Source organism: Physella acuta, unplaced genomic scaffold (assembly GCF_028476545.2).
Source record: "Physella acuta isolate Inbredline_101_S28 unplaced genomic scaffold, ASM2847654v3 ptg001172l, whole genome shotgun sequence".
Lineage (NCBI taxonomy): Eukaryota > Metazoa > Mollusca > Gastropoda > Physidae > Physella > Physella acuta.
Window position 1 is genome coordinate 114,601 of NW_026732689.1, and position 23,693 is coordinate 138,293.

General features: G+C 35.3%; 1 long non-coding RNA gene across 1 annotated transcript; it reads right to left on the reverse strand.

Moving 5' to 3' along the window:
* Positions 1-894: 894 nt before the first annotated feature.
* On the reverse strand, positions 895-1,904 carry LOC131956718 (uncharacterized). Its single transcript, XR_009388987.1, has 3 exons — positions 1,822-1,904; positions 1,377-1,584; positions 895-946 (listed from the first exon to the last, which is right to left on the reverse strand). It is a non-coding gene; the product is annotated as an uncharacterized LOC131956718 (long non-coding RNA).
* Positions 1,905-23,693: the final 21,789 nt, after the last annotated feature.

Sequence of the window (23,693 nt, forward strand, 5' to 3'; positions counted from 1 at the left end):
AGGTGTAGGTGTAGGTGTAGGTGTAGGTGTAGGTGTAGGTGTAGGTGTAGGTGTAGGTGTAGGTGTAGGTGTAGGTGTAGGTGTAGGTGTAGGTGTAGGTGTAGGTGTAGGTGTAGGTGTAGGTGTAGGTGTAGGTGTAGGTGTAGGTGTAGGTGTGGGGGTAGGGGTAGGGGTAGGGGTAGGGGTAGGGGTAGGGGTAGGGGTAGGTGTAAGTGTATATTTTAGCTGTAGCTGTAGCTGTTGGATTAGATGTTGGTCTAGGTGTGAGTGTAGTTGTAGTTCTGGCTCTACTATGTCTGTATGTAAATTGCTTAGGCTTATATAGGTTTAGTATACGTATAAGAGTTGTCCGACGATAGCTCAAAAAGCCTACAAAAAGTTTTCAATTAGGTTGACTGCACTTAAGGATATGAGTAAATTATAAAGTTAAATTTAGATATATAAAAAATATATTTTTTTTAATCAGGCGAAATTCTTTAAGTTATATTTATAATAGTATTGTCGGTGTTTATATCATCACTATATATATACTCTGAGTTTATTAAGGCAACTATATTCAATTAAAAAAAAACGGTGGTTTGAATTACAACAATCGAAACGCATCTGATCACAGTGGCACAGCATGTGTCAATGTAATATCAAATCAAAATTTCTAAGCACCGTTTTATAAAACAAGTTCTAGCTATGTTATTACATTTTTATAAACTAAAACGGCGTTAAATTTACTTAATTTTAACATTGTTTAATTTTCAAGATTTTTACTGCATAAATGGTCTACGGGCATTTGGCTAAATATGACAATTTGTCGACACTGATTTTGAAATGTTTATGGGATGTGATAACACTCTGAAGTTACTTGACTATAACACTCAACATGAAGGACTTGATAAAAGACACTCGACGTATCTGCAACTAATTCTCCAGTGAATTTATTATCAACATAGGACTGAAAATAAAACTTTAATATTGTTAATTATTTAAACAAATATAATAAAGATTCTATTAAAAATGCTCAGGTGAATTTAAAGATCTTATTTTTCAAATTTAATTCAAAATCAATTTACATACCTCCTCCCCCACCAGAGTTTTTTCTATGCATCTCTTTGGGAGGAGGGAGCAGATCCCCATCCTCCCTCCCCCCCCCCCCCGAACGAAATGAAATTTATATAGAAAATATATATTTTTAACAGTGTCCGCCCCCCTCCGAAAATTTCATGTGCCCCCCCCCCCCGGAGAAAAAAGTGTGGAAGAAACACTGCCCCGCCCCCCCCCCCACCTTGTCCAAACCGACCGTAGTTCGGTCCCTGGGTTATGTACTCTGCAAGATATCTCTCAAAATTAAAATCTGTCAGTTTTAAGATACAACCTAACCTGACCTTTACGAGTCCATCCAAGATTTCCAAGTCCACCTGAAAATTATCCTGCACCGTGAAATTTTGTTTGGGGCATCGTAAAAGAGTTCCTCTGCCTGTAGAAAACATATTGCCGAACTCACCATCTTGCCTCCTCGACATCTGATATGCAATTGGAAAGTCGATCATACCACGGACATAAGTTTTGTCATATAGATAGATTCTGAACTCCCTAAAAATATTTAAAACAAAACCTTGACCTAATAAAGAATTATATTTTTAAAAAAAGAAATAAAAAAAGACATAAATCCTTGATAATAACAGGCTTTTAATTAGTACCAGAATTGGTCACTGTTAAATCTGAAGTATTTTAAAAGACCAGCAATTTTACAAAAGAAATAATGTTAAAAATATACCTTACTCAATTAATAGACAACTATTTAAGAGACAAAAAAAACGATCCAGTTACCATTGAGAACCAGGAATCATTCTTATCTTGGAGCGTAGCCTGTCACCCTTGGCTAGCGTTCGGAGGTAATAAATAGCTCTACCTGTTCTAGGTGTTCTCTGTTTAGTAAAATAACGGCAAACTCATCTATTAGTATCTACTTTCATGAAAACACGTGTGAGGTGACTGTATGTTTAAGTATTTTAAAATATCGAAGGATTTCAAGAAATAAATGTCCGTGTTCCGTTAGCATTAGTTCAGCTTGAAATTTTTCAAAATATTTTTTATAAGTAGAAAAACATAACTTACTCTGCAAAATAAAAAAGACAAAAAAAAAAAACAACAAAAAAAAACCAAAAAACAAAAACAAATAAAAATCAATTGAACGATAAAAATCTGTAAAACAGTAATCAAGATAGTATCAATAGTGATTAAAATTTTTTCTTTTACATTAAAATATAAAGTAGGGAGCCGACAGTACTACTTAAACAATAAGAAGCATTTAAATTAATATCTGAATAATAGGAAAAGTTTAACTTGAATGGTGAACGTGGTTGGTCATAAGATCGAAGAAAAAATAAAAAATAAATATATACATAGGCCTACATTCTGATCTATACTAAACAGATAAAATGTACGCTACTGTAGATGTCAATGGTATATTTGGCGGAATTGTTTAAATTGTGTGTATAAGGAAGTCTTGGCTATTGTAAAAAACATATCTATTATTAATTCTTAACCCTTTGAGCCCGCTAGGCCAGTAAACCGGCTTCAACATTAGGCATATATGTCCGAAAAGCCGGTTTTCCGGCCCGATGATCTAGCGTCATATTCCTAGCGGCCGGTATACAGTCTAATTAAATATAATTAGCGGGAGACTGACCAAAACTGCGCATATGTCTTTTTAGTGCGTGATTATGATTCTAAACATAGATTTTAGGAAAAGTGAAAGTGTTTACATTTCGCAGCAATGCCGCCGAAACGAAAAGCTGAGCCACAGCCATCGACTTCAGCATATAAAGTTGGTGCAAAAGATGAAGCAAAAGACCGAAATATCAACAAAAGAAGTAGAATGACTGCATCTCAGGCAATACAACTACATATTGATTCTGATGAAGAAGATAATATTCCTGGTCTATAGTATGATGATAGTGACGTTGAATTTGAGACTGAACTCAGTGACATTGAAATCGACAGTGACAATGAAACTGTTCACGTACGTTATGATGCACGTGGTGCCAAGGAAAAGACTTGCCGAAACGAAAAAAACTGTTTACTGTTGAAAAACATGCGAAGCTTTTCTTTGCATCAAATCCGGCAGTGATAACTGTTTTGAAAGTTATCACACAAAAGTGGACACAAAAGTGGACTTCTGGCGATGAACTAGTATGGCCATGTATCAATAATAACAAAACAATTACTAAATGTAAATTAGTTTCTTCTATGTTCTATCAAAACAATAATTACGTGTTCGTTTTATATACATTGTTCTGTTTATACATTGTAAAAAAATAAAGAATTTCGAATCTTGCTGCAATGATGTTTGATCCTGAGTCCGGATACCAAATTTGGCTTGATTATCTCAACAAAAGTTATAGGCAAAGTTAGAAGCAGATAAGTGAAAATTGGTTTGGGCCTGGGAGCTCAGGAAATGGTAGAAATTAGGTCAGGGAGGCCAGGGCTCAAAGGGTTAAGGATTTATCTATCTAGATCTCAATATATAAAAAGCAATGTATGTGTGTCTGTGTGTTTTTTTTAAAATTATGCATTACAACACCTTTCATCCGATCATCATGAAACTTTGGAAAGTTGTTGAGAATACTCTTGGGGAAGTTTTTGCGAAAAACTAAAATTGAAATTCGCAGGGAGGGCTCGATTCGATTCATCTCGATATACGGTATATAAAATTAAAAGTCGATTGTGGTTTGACACTGTTCATCCGATCGTCACGAAACTTTAGGGAGTTCAGTAGAGCACTTCAGGGAGGTTTCTGCAAAAACATCTTTTTTAATTACGCAAGGGCAATGCCCCGGGAGGGTGCAATTTTTGTGAATACACGGTTTGGCGTCCATAGTTCCAGAGCGACTATCTAAGCACTTGGTATCCGTTAATCGGGCGTCTATTACATCACCAGAAGCGCCTAGGGCTCCCTGTGAGCACTATGGCGCGTATGTTCTTTTAAAAAAGGCTATACACTAAAGATATAATGGGCAACAATAAACTTTGACTTTATCTGGCTGTCTCGCGAGCGCTCAGGCGCCTAAGTGCGAAAGAGTATGCATAGGATGTAGTCGTTCACTAATCATAATCAATATCGTCCCTCGGCATCCCTGCAGGGTACGATTTGGCGTTCTGGGTTATACCTTGAGCGCTATTGCGCCTAAATTGAACCATACCTATACCCATACGCATACCCATACCCATACCCATACCCATACCCATACCCATACCCATACCCATACCCATACTCATACCCATACCCATACCCCTACCCATACCTATACCCATACCCATACCCATACCCATACCCATACCCATACCCATACCAATACCCATACCCATACCCATACCCATACCCATACCCATACCCATACCCATATCCATATCCCTATCCCCATACCCATACCCATACCCATACCCATACCCATACCCATACCCATCTCTATCTAGACATCGACATCGACATCGACATCGACATCGACATCGACATCTACATCTACATCTACATCTACATCTACATCTACATCTACATCTACATCTACATCTACATCTACATCTACATCTACATCTACATCTACATCTACATCTACATCTACATCTACATCTACATCTACATCTACATCTACATCTACATCTACATCTACATCTACATCTACATCTACATCTACATCTACATCTACATCTACATCTACATCTACATCTACATCTACATCTACATCTACATCTACATCTACATCTACATCTACATCTACATCTACATCTACATCTACATCTACATCTACATCTACATCTACATCTACATCTACATCTACATCTACATCTACATCTACATCTACATCTACATCTACATCTACATCTACATCTACATCTACATCTACATCTACATCTACATCTACATCTACATCTACATCTACATCTACATCTACATCTACATCTACATCTACATCTACATCTACATCTACATCTACATCTACATCTACATCTACATCTACATCTACATCTACATCTACATCTACATCTACATCTACATCTACATCTACATCTACATCTACATCTACATCTACATCTACATCTACATCTACATCTACATCTACATCTACATCTACATCTTTATCTACATCTACATCTACATCTACATCTACATCTACATCTACATCTACATCTACATCTACATCTACATCTACATCTACATCTACATCTACATCTACATCTACATCTACATCTACATCTACATCTACATCTACATCTACATCTACATCTACATCTACATCTACATCTACATCTACATCTACATCTACATCTACATCTACATCTACATCTACATCTACATCTACATCTACATCTACATCTACATCTACATCTACATCTACATCTACATCTACATCTACATCTACATCTACATCTACATCTACATCTACATCTACATCTACATCTACATCTACATCTACATCTACATCTCTACATCTACATCTACATCTACATCTACATCTACATCTACATCTACATCTACATCTACATCTACATCTACATTTACATCTACATCTACATCTACATCTACATCTACATCTCTCTCTCTCTCTCTCTCTCTCTCTGTCTCTCTCTCTCTCTCTCTCTCTCTATATATATATATATATATATATATATATATATATATATATATATATATGTATACAAACACGAAATAAGAACATATGATACTCATTGAAAAACAACTGTTTTTTTCCAATTAAAACAAATTATAACAACATGTCTTGTGTATGAGTGCATTAGTTAGTCTGTTTGAAAACCTGTTCTTTTATTTTATGTCTGCTTTAATATTTTAATTAAAGAGTCGGTCAAAAGAATATGAAACATGAAAGCTTTGTACCTGTAATGGTTTCTCGTGTTATGTTTATTTATATATTTTTTCGTATTTATATAATTAATTTAATTTATAATTAATATTTAAAATACATTTCCCTTTTTGTACTATGTTATTTTTTATTTTTTAATTTTTTTAAAAATAACGAGCCGACCCGCGGCGTATCATACGCCGCTATTTAGTTGTTTTATTTTCTACTTTTCAGTAATTCATAATTTGTCAATTCGACAGTACCAATGCTGCCACTGAAAATATTTGCTTTAAAACACTACCCCCCCCCGTTTCACCTAACCCTGACCCTACCCCCCCCCCCCCCACACGTGAAAGCAGCCTCCTCTTAGTTACCTCCTCTAAGTTTAACATCGTTTCAAACTAAATTATCTGCCCCTAATAGCCTTCACTAAACCCGGCTCTACGATTTGTAAACATTTAGCGTGACCACAACTCACCAGACCTTGTGGGGGTGGGGTGGTAGTGATAGCGATAGAGAGAAAGAGAGGGGACTGTAAGGAGGCGCTTGCAGCTTGTTTTCTAACGTCTTCCGGAAGAGAATTATATATATATATATAGATAATTAAAAGAAGCAATTGTTTTTAATTACAAATCTAAAAAAGGGAAATAAGTCATGGCAGTGGCCTCTCGCGCAATGGATTTTTTTTTCATAAGAATTCTTTCGTCAACAGCGTGTGTTTGATTGTAGGTGAAGGAAGACTCGGCTTTCACAATGGTATAAAAACATAGGGATAAATAAAATACAAGAGCGTGGGATGGTGTCTATAGAATAAAAATAACCCAATAGCAGATACAGTATTGGTTTTACAAACAACCATCGAGTCCGAAATGCAAGAAAATTGAATATTTTTTAAACTATAAAAAAAAATGATTATGGTCGGCCGTGGGACCCCTAAACGCGTGCCACCCCACCCCTATTGCGGGGCCTGGCGGCACTGTAGTTCCGCCCCTGCTTATATAACATTTGAATTTTAAAATGATGTAATTTTAACCGATGGTTTTCATGTTAGTATTTAGCTTAGTTTTGGGTTTAAGTTGATTGTGTTAAGTTGTTTTATATAGGTATTGTTTTACGAATGGATTTACTATATAAAATTAAACTATCCCACCACACTTTTCATTACATTTTAGACGGACGAATAATATGCCCTTATTTTTAATGTTATATTTGTTTGAGAAATATATTTTATAAAATAGTTATTGGTCAAAACACAATGTGCTTTACCACACGTTAAACGATATTAGTCACAAAGCTAAGAAATAGCTACATAGCCGAAAATTCGATACTTTTAATATACCACAGGCTACCAATTCCCTTAGAAAAATTAAAAGCACATTATATACATTATTAGTCAACACAACACCATATTAAATGCCCGCAATGGTTACACGACTTAACAGTTTTTGTTAAAAACTCGGCTATACAATGGTAACTTTGTTGTTTTTGAAACAAATTTTCATTTTTATATTTTCGGCCGAGAAAGTTGTATACAATTCATAACGTACATCTTGATAAGTACATCTATAGATTGAAATAATATTCTAATGAATAGTACTTTTCTTCATATTATAAAATTGGAAGATGAGTGAAGTGAATCTTATTGGGTATCATTTTTAACAATCGATTGCAAATTAATTTTTGTTTTCTACTATACGAAGTATAGAGAAAGTATTGTAAACGTGCAAAACTAGTCCTCGATATTGCTTCGTTGAGGAGGAGATACGACTTAAAGCTGCGGACACAAATCCATTCATACATCCAGAAATGACGGGTTAATAAACGCAATTCTCCAGAATGGAAATTGCGCTAAAAATTGAGATATTTGCAAATCTCGACGTTTTATACCTCCCTGAGTCGGAAAAAAACATATTTTTGCAAACTTGTTTGTATTTCTGTGTGTGTCAACACTATAACTTGAGTACTGTTACAGCTAGATTAATGAAATTTCATATATAAGTATTATATCAAATTTGTTTTTCTTTATCAAATTTTCAGCGATTTTCGATAAACGGAAGTGGAATTTGTTCTACTTTTAATTTTTCAAAACCCAATAACTTGAGTACTATTGCAGGTATATAAATGCAATTTCACATACAAGTAAAACATACAATGCTCTGCCTTCTGTCAAATTTTGAATAATATCCGTTGACCAGATGTAGTAATTGACGCTATTTCCGATTTCTCAAAAAATGCATGTGAATTTTTAAAGTATCAAAAATATTCCGCACAATTATACACATTTTGTTAAGCGTTCACTTAGTGCGCAATTCTTTTTTCTACGAGATTATATTTTTTACGAGATTCTATTCTATTTTCAAAAGCTGAAGGAATTAAAAATAGTTTTAAAATATTGTCTATATCCCGAGTTGATATCCCTCGCAGTGTTATATAAGAATATTTGAGAAAGTTTAGGGAAGATAACTCCCTGCTTAGGGGTTATCCATAAATGACGTCACCCTTTTTTGACGATTTTTACCTCCCCCCCCCCTCCCCTCCGTCACACATCGTCACAAAAAGACAGACCCCCCCCATCCTAAAATAACGTCACACCTCAGCTTACAACCCCCCTCAAATTTGCAGTTGAATTTTTCTTAAAACTTCGATATCCCCCCTCCCCCTTGTTACACACCGTCACAAAATTACGGACCACCCCTCCCCCCTAAGAGTGTGACGTCACTTATTTCTCATACAATCAATGACGCCATTAGTGTTGGGTACATGGTTTCAAAATGATAGTTTTAAAATTTTATTTATGTGACGATATTTTCTAAGCCAGTGATAGTTTTTTTGTTTCTTTTTTATCATTCTTGTCACCAATTTAAACTCTTTTCCGGTTGTATAATTAGATATGTTTGGACATTTGATTACAGCTTTTACGTGTTAAATAAATTTAGTTTTTACATTTAAAACATCCAACATATAATTTTCTAAAAAAAAGTCCATATCTTTATGTTCTTCATATATTTCTGAAAATACTGATCTCAAAGCATCGAAAAATATCTGAGGGACAGATAGGCAGAGAGAGAGAGAGCGAGAGAGAGAGAGAGAGAGAAGTGCGCCCATGAGTGTACAAGTTCGGGAAAACAAGTAATTTATAAAGAAAATTTAAAAAAATACCAGGCTTTATTTCGATGATGGGTTGGAAATTTTTTGTTTGATTTGGAACATAGCGTCGTAAATTAAGATAAATTCCGAATAACTTAAGACGTGTTTGTTTAAGATTAAAAAAAATCAACTTACAGATTCAGAAATTCTGTTGATATTTACATCACCAAACACTTTTATATATTTCACATCTTCCTTTGGAACTGCATAGTCATAGGTGGTGAAAAAAGTACCATTTACAGATATCTGTAAAATGAATATAATTAGTACACGATTATTACAGCTCAATAAGAAGATATATATCTACTGCGTAACTGTTGCATGGGAACTCGCAAGATGGCAATACAAGCTGCATACCCGGACTTCATTTAATGTGAACATGTCAATATAATTTATAAAAGAAAGGAAAAGACGGAAATAAAACAAAGCACAACAACTATTTTAATTCTGGTAAAAAAAATAATTTCACTTTTAATAAATTATTATAAGGAATGATATCAACCAAAACGGCATTTTCAACAGCTCAGCTGACAACACACCTTTCAAAAACCCAAACGCCACTACCCAAATTTCATGACCCAACACAACAAAACAACACACCTAACCACACTATCCGAACCTCCCATAATCTCTTATTCACCTTGCACCATATTTACCACTCCTCACAAAACCACATTATAATAATACACTATTATTTAAATTACTATAGATCTAGATCTATACAATAAATTTATCTCGTCTAGATCTGGAGATTCTAGATCTACCGATAGGCCAAACCTATATTAATTATTTAGACAAAAACACAATAAATATTTGAGTTTCTTTATTAAACTATTTTTGTCCTTAAATATTTGATATAAATTTGCGTTTTAGCTTCACAGATCAACTAATTCGAGAATACAAGGGATTTATCCACCTCGATTCTAGATCTAGATCTACGGAAAAACTAGACTAAAGCCAGCCGTAGATTTTAGATCTAGATCTAGTTCTGTCTAGATCTAGAATAAATGCCAATAATTAGTTGCTATACTAAAATATTTCAGGCCTTAATTATCAACCCGGGCGTTGCCAGAGTGACCCTACCTGCTGTGCCAAGATCGCTAGCACTATAAATTACACCGGAAAAGCTGGTCAGACCAGTGGCTTAGCGAGAGGGAGGGGGGGGGGGGCGGATGCGGACCGCACCGGGTGAAAACCACTTAGGGGGTGACACCAAGGCAAAAAAATAGCAAAATATAAAGAGAAAAGGGTAAATTCCATCTAATTAAGTGATTAATTCGACGTGCAAATAGCACCGGTGAAAATCATTTAGGGGGGTGACACCAAGGCAAAAAATAGCTAAATATATAGAGAAAAATGTAAATTCCATTTGATTAAGTTATTAATTCGACGGGCAAATCGATAGTTTGAGGGGATGGGGTCAAATGAAAAGTTTGAGGTGGGGGAGGGGGGGGTGCACATCGAAAGGTTGAAGGGGGTGCAAATCGAAAATTGAAAGTTTGTCACCGGAAGGGTCGCTGCGCCTCTTGGGGATGACACCATTAAGTGCCGCACCGGTTGACACCCGACCTCACTACGCCACTGGCCATCGCCTAGAAAGTATCTGGAACTGACCAGGGTTTGACCACGGGGTGACGGGACGTGATTTGTATCAACAGGTAATCTACGTCGCACGCGACGAGATTGAGAGTGATTTACGAAGGCGGATTGACTGTACTTTGACAGCTAGGACATAACTTATCGACCTTAGGGAATACTCTAAATTTCCAGTGGTAGCCAAAATATACGGACCACAAAACACGACCGGACAGTACGACCAGAAAGCACATGCAAGACGGTAGACTAAACTCTGGTTCTAAAATGCATATCTCCTACCTTGTATCTTGTCTGTTCAGGTCTTATTTCAAGTGTAAAATAGGTTCCTCTTGTGAAAGGCATAGCTCCTCTTGTTTGCTCCGGTGCCCACTTATCCTCATCCTTATGAGTCCTTATAACTATTTGTGTATTTAAACGGACGCTTAAGTGAAACGCCTTCTTGGGGAAACACTTTAAATTTGTACACAATTCCAAATTGAACCTGAAAAATGTTTTAAAATAATGCAAAGTCATTTTTTAAAGGATTTTTACTTTCTCGTATACAAAGTATTAAGAATTACTGTGCAAAAAATCGAAACTTTTTAGACGTTTTAGACAGCCATGAATCGGAAAAACATAGTTTTGCAATTCTGTCCGTGTGTGTGTAAGTGTCGGTGTGACTGTGAAAACGATAACAGGAGTACCGTTACAGCTAGATTGATGAAATTTAATTTCATATGGAAGTATTATATCAAATTTGTAGTTCTGTATCAAATTTTCAGCGATTTCCGGTAACCGTAACGTAACTTCTTTTAGGTTTTTCAATAAACTATAACTTGTGTGTTGTGATGCATGCTGCAGTATAGGTTGGTGCGAGCGAGTATTGGTGCGCACGTATGTTGAACGAATGAAGGTGTGACGCGTATAGTGGGATAGTGACGTTTTGTGTAGAGACTGGTTGCTGTGCATTGTGTGTGAGTTTGTCTGATCTTGAATCGTCTTGATGAAAGGGTATTTATTGACCGGTTTGATTAATTGACTAATGACGTCATCTGCCGTGTTTAGAATAAAAAGAAATGAACTATTTCATTCAAATTTGATTTAGATCTACGTACACAATGAAATGTATACAATACAATTTTTCCGGCCTAAACACATAACATTTATTTTATTTATTTGGATTCTAGATCTAGAGATTCTAGATTCTAGATCTAGACTAGATCTAAAATCTACGCAATAACTAGACGTAGACGCTAAGATGTAGATTTAGACTCTAACTACTCTAGAATCTATTCAAAAAATAAATTTCTATATTAGGACTAAACTATTTCAAGACTTAAAAAAAAAATTAGGATTCTAGATCTAGATATTCTAGATCTAGATATTCTAGATCATCTAGATCTAGAGATTCTAGATCATCTAGATCTAGAGATTATAGATCTAGATGATCTAGATCTACTGAAGAACTAGACTTACACAGATGTAGACCCTACCTAGATCTAGAATCTATTCAAACAATACATTTCTATACTAAAGTATTTCGGGCCTTAATTACTTTATTGAAATCTTTGTTTATCTATGCAATTTGCTAATCTCTATAATATATAAAGCAAAGTTGTCGGGTGACCGATAGGGCACTTCCCGGCGCCGCAGGCGCTTCAAATTTGGCAGGATCTTGCCTTGGGACGACAGAACAGAAAAGTCTACGATGAGGGGGTCAAAACTGACCTCGACTGACCGGCGCCTTATATGAGCTATAAATCGAAAAAAAAAATGTCCACGGAGGAACCTCTTCATAACTCCTGAGGTCGTAGACCGACCCGCGGGTGAATTAATTAAGTATTCGAATTCTCAATGTTTTCGAAAGCCTAAGCGGTACACGTAAATTATAGGCCTATATATGTTTAATGTTATACGTATTTAGAAAAAATAATTCATAAAATAGTTTTGGTCAAAACGTAACACTACAACTTGAGATTTTAGTGACAACGCAAAGAAATAACAGAATAGCTAAAATTCCGGTAAATTTAAAATCAAAGAAAACTAAGTAGCTAAAAATCAGGCACAATTTAAAAAACAAAGGCTACCAATACTTAATAGAAAAACCAAATTATATACATTGTTAGTCAACACAACACAATACTAAATGCACACACACTGATTAAGAGACTTAAATGATTCCTTTCAAAACCCGGCTGTTAAATAGTATTTATGTTGTTTTTATTAAAGTAATTTAATTTACTTTTGGCCGAGAAAGTTGTATACATTTCAAAGCGTAAGGCCTACGTCTTGATAAGTAGATCTATAGGTCTAAATCAAATTTGAATGAAATAGTTACTTTCTACATATTCTAAAATTGGAAGATGACGCCATTAGCTTTGTGTACTTTCCGTAGTTGAACATTGTGACATTGTATTTTTTTTGCGATTTTATCATAAAAATAAACTTTTCCAGCTGGATAGTGTTTCTACATTCGAATATTCGTTTATTTTTATTTACCTTCTTTAAATAAAATTTAGTTTATACATTTAAAACACCTACCATATTATTATCAACAAAAGTCTGTATCACATAGCCTAAAAATACTGCGGACAGAGAGAGAGAGAGAGAGAGAGAGAGAGAGAGAGAGAGAGAGAGAGAGAGAGAAGTATGCACATGGGCTTTTATATATTAGTATTCTATTTTTAAAATTTTAGGCAATTTAAATTAAAATGAATTTAAATATTCATGCCCATACGAACTATATTGCAAAACTAAGTTTTCCGACTCATAGAGCACTAAAACGTCGAGATACAAGAAAGTAAAATCATTCAAATTCTCAGGTTTAACTTAAATTTAAATGAATAATAATTTTTAAAAAAATTTAATGAATAAATTATATATCGGATCAAAAAGGCCTACTACATTATTGTTTTAAATATGTATCAGTCGTAACAAACATAACTTTGAGTAGGCAACGTAAAAGCTTCATCCGAGGTTATTTAACAAGTTTGCATAAATGTATTATTTACTTAATCGGTTTAAAACAGTCTGAGTAAATATATACATATATGAGCTATTGGGCAGGTGAAGTTAAATATATGTTTATGTAAGCTTGGCATATGGAGATATTGTTTGAAAAGTTTCTATGCCTTGTCACATTGGGATGTGTTGGCTCAATGATCTCCTAAAGACTTGGATCTGTACAAGGCGCAGTGGTGTAACTAGGGGAGGGCTGGAAGGGGGTCTAATAGGGTAGAAACATTGTTTAAAAGCTTGAGTATTGAATAATACACATTCCAATTTAAGAAAATAAAAAAGCTACAAGATTTTAAACAGTGATTAAACTGTTTTACTATCTTTGTGCATGTCTTACATGCAACTAAAGCCAGAATGGATATGTCTATACTTACACCCATGCGTCTCTGCGTAAAAATGCGAATATGTGTTTTAGTGGTTGGTTGGTTGGTTGGTTGTTTCATTGGTTGGTAGGCTGATAGGTTGGTTAGTTGGTTGGTTGTTTGATTGTTTGGTAGGCCGATAGGTTGGTTAGTTGGTTGATTGGTTAGTTGGTAGTTTGGTTGGTAGGTTGATTGGTTGGTTGGTTGGTTGGTAGATTGGTGGGTTGGTAGGTGGTTGGTTGGTGGTTGGTTGGTTGGTTAGTTAGTTAGTTAGTTAGTTGGTTGGTTGGTTGGTTGGTTGGTCGGTAGGTCGGTAGGTTGGTAGGTTAGTAATTTGGTAAGTGGGAAGGTTGATAGTTTGGTCGGTTGGTAAATTGGTAGTAAAGGTATCTGATATACTTTCTGCAGTATAATTTTAACATTGGTTAATGTTGAATTTTTAGTTCATTTTATATTATAGGTGAATATGAAGAATCTTTGCTAGTCTTTATATCATTACGTTAGCTTGGATGGCTTAAATAACGATTTGTTACTCACCTTCCTGCCTTGGGTGGGATGAAGCCGGAAATGAAGTACGATAACTCAAGTTGACCACTACCATCATCACTGACGGGTATGAATAATAACGGATAGCTGTAGGGCAATCGAAACTGCAGTATAAAGTGGTTACATTTATTTTATTGGGTTTAGTTTAGTTTTAAAATGTTACATTTTAAAAATTAAAAATATAGCATCAATCCATTTTAATTTTGATACGCATTAGCAAGTTTACTAATGTGTCTTGTAGTATTAAAGTTAAAACTAATACTAATGCATATTGATGCTCTCGGTAGCAAATTCGTAACTTGGAAAATTGTTCTGTTCTTTATTTTGTACGAAAAAAAGAACAGAATCATTCCCCGTAATATTAAACAAGTTAATTAAAAAGTCTAGTGACAATTTTGGCGCAATTTCCTTAAGTACGCGTCATCATGTTCAATAGATGCGTCATCACGTTCCATGGCTGCGCCATCACGTTCAGTAGGCGCGCAATGGTTTTTAGTCATATAACTCTATTGAAGAAAAAATTGTGAAAAAATGATTAGGCCTAGCGAAACAAAACCTTGTAATTGTAACTCCCTATCACTCTCATATAAATTATAAATAAATTAATAGGGTACAAAAATAACGTTTGAATTAATAAGTAAATAAGTAATTCAAAAAATCCATTCGAACCTCAGCGCTTTGCGCTAAAAACCTACAAGACGCTCAGTTTAAATTAAAAATAGGCCTACAAGACGCTCAGTTTAAAATATATTAAATTTTTTTTGTGACCGAACGAAAGGATATTTTTGAAAACTTCCTTCGGCAATATTAGTTTAAACTATGGCAGGAATCGATTGGTAAATGTTTCAAGTCGCTAAGTGGTCTGGTTGCCGAGATATGGAGCAAAAACTGCATTTGTTCGAGGTTTTTTGGCTTTTCCGGGAAATCCATGAAAGAAACCCGGAATTTAGATGGCTTTTGTTCATCCTCGTAACTTGCTTAACATAATTGCTTTTGGAACTAGTCATTGATATTGCTTCGTTGAGGATGAGATACGACTTAAAGCTGCGGACACACATCCATCCATCCATCCATTCATTCATACATTCATACATTCAGAAATGACGGGTTAATAAACGCAATTCTCCAGAATGGAAATTGCGCTAAAAATGTTACATTAATTTGGCGAATGACTCTCGAGATATAGATCTTTATATCCTTTTGAACAAAACGCCTATTGAAATATCGCCGAAAACCGTATTTAGCGATAACTGTCATCGCTTACGAACACCAGGGCAGTCGCAAGCTGCGATCACCTATTGAACATCACATCAGTCAAAGTACTTAAAAGCTAGGATATTTAACTAATTGTGTGTAAAGCCATTTGGTTATACTTTATTATTTAAACGAAATGTTCACATTTTTACTAATGCCTAGACATTAACAATAACCGTAGCCCCTAAATAAAATTCTAATTTATATCTTAATGCTTAAGCTATATTTTACTAGACTTATAGTCCGTTTTGATTGGGAAACACAATAGGCGCTAGGCTCATAGTGTTTCTTTATGTTTAACAAAGGAATATCACTAACTCAACCTAAATCGATACGTAAACATGCTAACAAGAACAGTACATTTATCAGGAACCATATTTAAACCAAAACGTAACTTATGTGGAAACAAATCTTTATCCTGAATACAATATTAAACGAAAATGAAAAATAATCCGAAAGAAAGTAATTAAACTGGAAATTTTGTAAGGACCTGGCATTTAAACCGGCTTCTGAAATTTAAACAAATCCGGAAATTTAGACAGGAACAGGAATTAAAGTGACTTTATCCGAAACAAGCATTTATACCAGATCCCGTATATAGACAGAAAAAGGATTTAAAATGGAAACGAAATTTAACCGTTTTAATGCCCCCAATATTCCCCAAAGTTAAGTGTTTTGAACGGACACAAATTTTGAAAATTCATAATAAATTATTTTGAAGATAAGCACTTAAAATTTTTAGCTGAGTACCTACCCCAAAATAAGAAAGAAGATTATGAATTCATTATTTATTGGGCATAAAATATAATATTTTATGAATGCTGGAAAAACTACGATGGGGGTAATTTTTCAAAAAATTGTCATAGTTATCAAGATTTTTCCACCATTTTTTTTTTAGTGAAAATACATTTGCGGATGTATCTTAATAAAGCTGTATAAAAATAACTCTATTCTAACGAGTATTAAAAAAGTTTTTTTTCTTTTACCGGAGCCTTCCCTCTTAACCGAAATCGGAACCATAATAGGAATCAAAAATTATTTGGAAACGTAACATTATTCGGAATCGGCATTTTAACCTGTAATAGAACCCTAATAACCCCTTCCCTAACCGTAATCATAATACTGTCGCTTACTCTATATTTTAATTTTCCAAAAATTTTTTTGTATATTTACATACACTTCTAAAATTAGAAAATAATCAATCGGGAGAGATCTACCCTAAACTTTCTCGAATATTCTTATATAACCCTACGGGGGATGGCAACTCGGGATATAGATAATATTTTAAACCATTTTTAACTACTTAAACTTTTTAAAATAGAATAGAGTCTCGTAGAAAAAAGGAATTGCACACCAAGTGAACGCCAAACAAAATGTCCATAATAGTGCAGGATATTATTAGTACTTTATAAATTCACATGCTATTTTTGAGAAATCGGAATAAGCGTAAATTACTACTTCCGGTAAACGGAAATAACTCAAAATTTAATAGAAGGCAGAGAAATGCATGTTTTACTTGTATGTGAAATTTCATTGTTCTATCTGAAAAAGTACTCAAGTTATAGGCTTTTGAAAAATTCAAAGTAGAAAAAGTCCCCTGTACTCCGTTTATGATGAAGTACTGAGTAGTAAAGCGGTGGAAACTGTCAAAATTTCCTGTGATTTTTGAGCACGTTTACAATACTTTCTCTATACTCTGTATACGAGAAAGTAAATACACTGGGAGTGATCTCCCCTAAACTTTCTCGAATATTATTATATGAAACAACAGGGGATATAGACATGCTTTTAATATCCATTTTAAAAACTTAAACTTTTAAAAATAGAATAAAATCTCGTAGAAAAAAGAATTGCGCATTAAGTGAACGCCATATAAAATGTGCATAATAGTGCGGAATATTATTAATACTTTTTAAATTCACATGCGCTTTTTTGAGAAATCGGAAATAGTGAAAACTACCACTTCCGTTCAACGGAAATTACTCAAAATAGACAGAAGGCAGAGAATTAGATCTTTCACTTACATGTGAAATTTCATTTATTTATCTGAAATAGTACTCAAGTTATAGGCTTTTGAAAAATTCAAAGTAGAAAAAGTACCACTTCCGGTTATCGGAAATAGCTCAAAAGTTGATACGGATCTACGATTTTGATAAAATACGTATATAGGAAATTTCATCAACCTAGCTGTAACGGTACTCAAGTAATCGTGTTTACACACAGACACACACAGACACACACACACAGACACACAGATATACGGACAAAATTGCAAAATTATGTTTTTCCGTATCAGTGAGGTGCACGATTACAATACTTTCTCTATACTTCGTATATACGAGAAAGTAAAAAAAAAGGCTTTTAATTTGTTGTCTCTAATATCAATGACGTCACTAATATTGTGTGTCGTTTTCAATAATCAATGACTCCATTATTTTCGTGTACTTTTGGGAAGTTACTACTTTGTAAGTTTTGTTTCGTTTAACTCGATTTCATAATGTCCTATTCGTATCATGCAAAGTAATTCAATGTGCCTGTGGTTGTTTTTATTTTCCTTATGATTTCTTTTAACCGTTCGATTCAGACACATAGACAGAATGAGGGAATAATGAAACTGTTATATAAAATAAATGTCACCGTACTATAAATGCCTATCATTTAGATTTTTTAGCATAGGTAATTAATATTGGTTCGCTTAAACTGTGTTAATGAGATAAGTATTGGAATAATATTACCCATTTGCCTGCTACCGGATTTTGACGTTTTTGTAAAGCTTGAAGTTGACTGTTGGTGTTGTTTTCACCTGCAGTCGAATGTGAAGAAATCACCACAGCTATTGCCAGTGCATAAAAGCTGGACCTCATGATGTTACAAATCTGAAAAATATTATTTTTTCGATTTATGAGTGTTCTTATAACAGTCAACAAAATTTAATATCACAACTTCTGTCGTCTATATAAATATATTAGTTTATTTTTTTCAGGAATCTGAAATTCTACCGATATCTATCGATTAATTTAGGTTATACTAGATGACCCAGTATCCTTTTGGAAAACGATCTGTCAGATGAACCTTCAACATAAACTGATCTCCCACTGAGATTACCTCACTAGAGGAAACAATCTGGAATCCAATGGATATAACATCTCAAAGATGTGCGATGTCCTCTCTTACGCAGTCAACAATAAATGCATAAATAATTGTACTGGTTGAAGAAGCAGTAATAACTTGTTTAATGGCAGTGGCACCGCCCATGACGTTCTGATTAGAATCAGCAAAACTAAAACGCGTTTTAACAGTCTAAGCCGATGTGGAATTCAAATGCATTGTCAAAAAGTTCATTCGGGATCTATAGCTAAATGTGAAGTCTCTTTTACTCTATGGCTCGGAACTAGGTTACAGACAGTAGAGAATGAAATACGAGCAGGGGAAAAAGTGGTGGTGTAAAGTCCACAAGGAAAGAGGAAGAGAAGGAGACAAATTGTTTATTAAAAACATGTAATAACAAGCTTTTATATACTATTGCACTAAAAAGGAGAAAGTAAATTATACACTACTATTTAAATTTAGGAAGAGACCTACCCTTTTCTTTATAGTTATTTAAATAGTAGTGTATAATTTGCTTGCTCCTTTTTAGTGCATTATTACGTAAATGTTTGTTATTAAAATGTTTTTATAAAAATATTTTTAGTACTTTACATGTTTTATTTACATTAGAATTGCCTGACTAAAAACCATTGCGCACATATGGAACGTGATGAGTGATGACGCGTGTATAATAATGCGGAGTAGTTGGATAAGACTGCCTGATCAAAGTATTAATTAATTCATAAAAAATTAATTAGGTAACCGACTAAGTGAAATTTAATGTCATGTTGCATTGTCTTTATGTCTTGACCCACATACTTACTACGAAGCGATTCTGTCAGTTAGAAGTGCCTGTAATTTTGCTCGGACGTTTCGAGGACAGAGACAGTGACAGTGAGTTAAATAAAAACTTGTAAAATTCTATTGAAAAAGAGATGGGTGAGGCTGGATTACTAGGGTTCTATCTTCATAAAAATCAAGCGATTTGACAAAGTGTTGCCTACGCCTATGCTCCTTGGGAATCCGAAACGAATAAAAAGAAGAAATCAAAAGAGTTTAGAGCAGTGATTCTTAAAATGGGTTCAATCGAACATAGGAGGTTCGTTAAGTCAGTCTCAGGGCTTCGGCGGAATGCAAGGCACACACCCGACTCAAAAGATTCACGATCAGATTTTGTCAATGAGGCCGAAAAAGAAGGGTTAGGTGAAGGCACTTATGAAACTGGTAGGGTTCGGTACCTCTAAAAAGGTTAAGAACCACTGCTTTAGAGTGTAAGTTTATTTGGTCTACTTTTGGTCGTGTCTTTAGAACAATTTCCATACTAATATCAGTTTGAAATTAATAGTTAGGTTGAACAAAGTAACAAAGCATTAGCAGTCGTCGTGTTGTACCATTTTACATCGTTTAGTAGGTCTAGTTGGTTTATTTTGTAAGTTTTAAACGATTTATCTAATCACCGTTCCGTTGTAAATACTTTTGATCATACAATACTCTTTAATACAATTGGATTCTTTTATACGTGGTAACGTTTATCGATTAACCAATCTTATGTAAATTCTTCCAATTTTGGTCGCGAAAAAGCGCGCCTCCCCCTCTCCCCATCAAGGTAAAGCTGGAAAGCGGCTTTCTATGGTCACTGTTTCTAAAGAGTACATGTTTTACAGTTACACCATCAAGGTAGAAAAAAGCTAAGAATATTAAGGCTTGTTGCCATTGCATTTCTTAACTTAAACTGTTTATAATTAAAAACTGCAGCATAAAATTAGCTTTAAAAAAACAATTCACCCCTTTTGGCGCCCACCCTAGGTTCGGCCTGGGGCGGCCGACCCCCTAGATACACACCCTCTATACAGTTTTATTCCACGAGTGCGTTCGAATAGAGTACATTTTTGTAGATTATTGTCCACAAGGTGGAAAATATGAACAAAATACATTTTCAATAATTTTATTTACTTTACTAAACCTTGCTTAGGTCATAAAAAATATTTGCCTAAAATCCTAGCATTTGGATGGGCCGTGAAATCATTTTATCAATACTTTGCACCAACATTTCAAGCATAAAATTAATGTTATAATAATTTAGAACCAAAATATTTCCTTTTCATTTCCTTTACTTATTTAATATTTGTCTCTGGGATAGCGTGGTTAGGGTGCACGCCTACTGTCCCAAAAGTCTCGAGTGCAGATCCTAGCTCACCCAACGTTAATCGTCAGGACGTAGAACTTAAAACACTATATGCCTAAGTGCAGGAGTTACAAAAACAGATTAAATAATTTTTACCTGTCCAATAGACCGTTTATTTATTTTTGGCTGATTTTAGCCGATCTTAAAACAGTTCTAAAGGACTGAAACATTTTTAATTTAGAAAGCTGTATCACTTGTACATAGAGAAAACACAAGAAGAGTAAAACCATGCATAGTAATTCGAAAAACGAAACGTGACGTCACATGCAGCATATAGTAGAAAATAGTCTAAAGCCGGAGAGTGCACATAGTAATATGAAATCATTGATTCTCGAATAAACATTGAATTGAAAAGCCAATTTAAAAGTATTTTGCGTGGAGATTCTTTCATGCATCTCTTCGGGTAGGGGCGAAGCCCCCCAGCGTAATAACGTCTAAGCCGCCCACCCCACTCGCATCTCTTCGGGTAGGGGCGAAGCCCCCCAGCGTAATACCGTCTAAGCCGCCCACCCCACTCAAAATAAATGACGTCATCGATTCTCTAAAATAAAACACTGACATTACAGCCTGATTCATGTGTCTAATCTTAAAAGTGTTTTATGTGCAGAGTTTCTTTCGTGCATCTCTTCAGGTAGGGGCGATGCCCACCCCCGTCCCCCTCCCATAAGAAAGTCTAAGCTGCTCCCCACACCCTTTTTACACCAATTTTGTGTAATCTGAGAAGTGGTTTGTGTGCAGAAGGTAGATAGATAGGTAGGTAGGTAGGTAGGTAGGTTGGTTGGTTGGTTGGTTGGTTGGTTGGTTGGTTGGTTGGTTGGTTGGTTGGTAGTTAGGTAGGTAGGTAGGTAGGTAGGAAGGTAGGTAGGTAGGTAGGTAGGTAGAGAGAGAGGGAGGGAGGGAGGTAGGTAGGTAGGTAGGTAGGTAGGTAGGTCGGTCGGTAGGTAGGTAGGTAGGTAGGGAGGTAGGTAGGTAGGTAGGTAGGTAGGTAGGTAGGTAGGTAGGTAGGTAGGTCGGTAGGTAGGTAGGTAGGTAGGGAGGTAGGTAGGTAGGTAGGTAGGTAGGTAGGTAGGTAGGTAGGTAGGTAGGTAGGTAGAGAGGTAGTTAGGTAGAGAGGTAGGTAGGTAGGTAGGTAGAGAGGTAGGTAGGTAGGTAGGTAGGTAGGTAGGTAGGTAGGTAGGTAGGTAGGTAGGTAGGTAGGTAGGTAGGTAGGTAGGTAGGTAGGTAGGTAGGTAGGTAGGTAGGTAGGTGGATAGATAGGTAGGTAGGTAGGTAGGTAGGTAGGTAGGTAGGTAGGTAGGTAGGTAGGTAGGTAGGTAGGTAGGTAGGTAGGTAGGTAGGTAGGTAGGTAGGTAGGTAGGTAGGTAGGTAGGTAGGTAGGTAGGTAGGTAGGTAGGTAGGTAGGCAGGTAGGTAGGTAGGTAGGTAGGTAGGTAGGTAGGTAGGTAGGTAGAGAGGGAGGTAGGCAGGTAGGTAGGTAGGTAGGTAGGTAGGTAGGTAGGTAGGTAGGTAGGTTTTTGCTTTTGCGCTTGCATTGTGTTGGTGTTTTCATTTGTGCTTTTATTTGCGTTTGTTTTTTTCATTTGTGTTTGTGTGATTTATTTGTGTTTTCGTTTGTGTTTTTATTTGCGTTTGTTTTTTCTTTTGTGTTTGTGTTTGTGTTGTGTTTAGTTTTGTTCTGTTCCCAAGTTGGTACAATTAAAAAAAGATTTACCGTGGCGTAGCACGGGTATGCAACTAGTGTTTATATAAGGAATTCTGACTGGTCAGTTCAAAAAGCCTTGTGAAGTTTTCTCCAATGTAACACCGTATTTTATGTGATATCTGTGAATCGTTATACGACCTTAGGAGTTATGTTGGCGTTCGTACACTGGGATACTTTTTCGATATACAACTCATTTAAGGCGCTGGTCAGTTGCGGTCCCTTTATTATTCCTCGGAGAGGACCAAGCCAAGAGTCTTACTTATATTATTTCACCATTGTATTGGCCGGATTCGAGCGCCTGCCAAATTTGAAGCGCCTACGACAAGTGCCAGAACAGGCATCAGACCATTGTATATATTTGGCATAAAAAATATTTTTGGACCAAACCCATCAGTTAATGAACTTAAATAAATAAATTTAAAATTTCTAGATTAGTTTCCACCCTAAAACATGCTCGCCCTGTATTATCTCAAAACGTTTGTAGAAAAAAAAACTTATTTTAAAATTATAGGTAAAAAAAATTCCTTTGACCAAATTTTATCTAAACACAAACTTACCACTGTTGTAAACTTTAGAAACTATTCATTGTGTCAATAAATGCGAAATGTGGATAGACCAACCTAAAATATATCTCGAGATAAATAGCACGTTGCACGGCTTGATTGGTCGAGATGCTGTGAATAACGTTTCCATTTGTCATTGGCCAGACTCAAATTACCAGCCACCATACAATCGATCTCCATCGTATTTTCCATAGGCGTTTCTTTTATTTAGATTGTCACGTAGGCCTATTAGTTAGTCGTGGTCAAAAAATAAACGTATTGATGTTTTGAAAGATTTGAAAACGCCCTCGATAGTTACTGCATGTCTCTAGCTTTATTTGCATGGTGAAAAATATGCAGTGAAACATAGATTTGTGCATGTTGAATTGTTCACGAAAAGTATGTTTCCAAATCTCTACCAAGT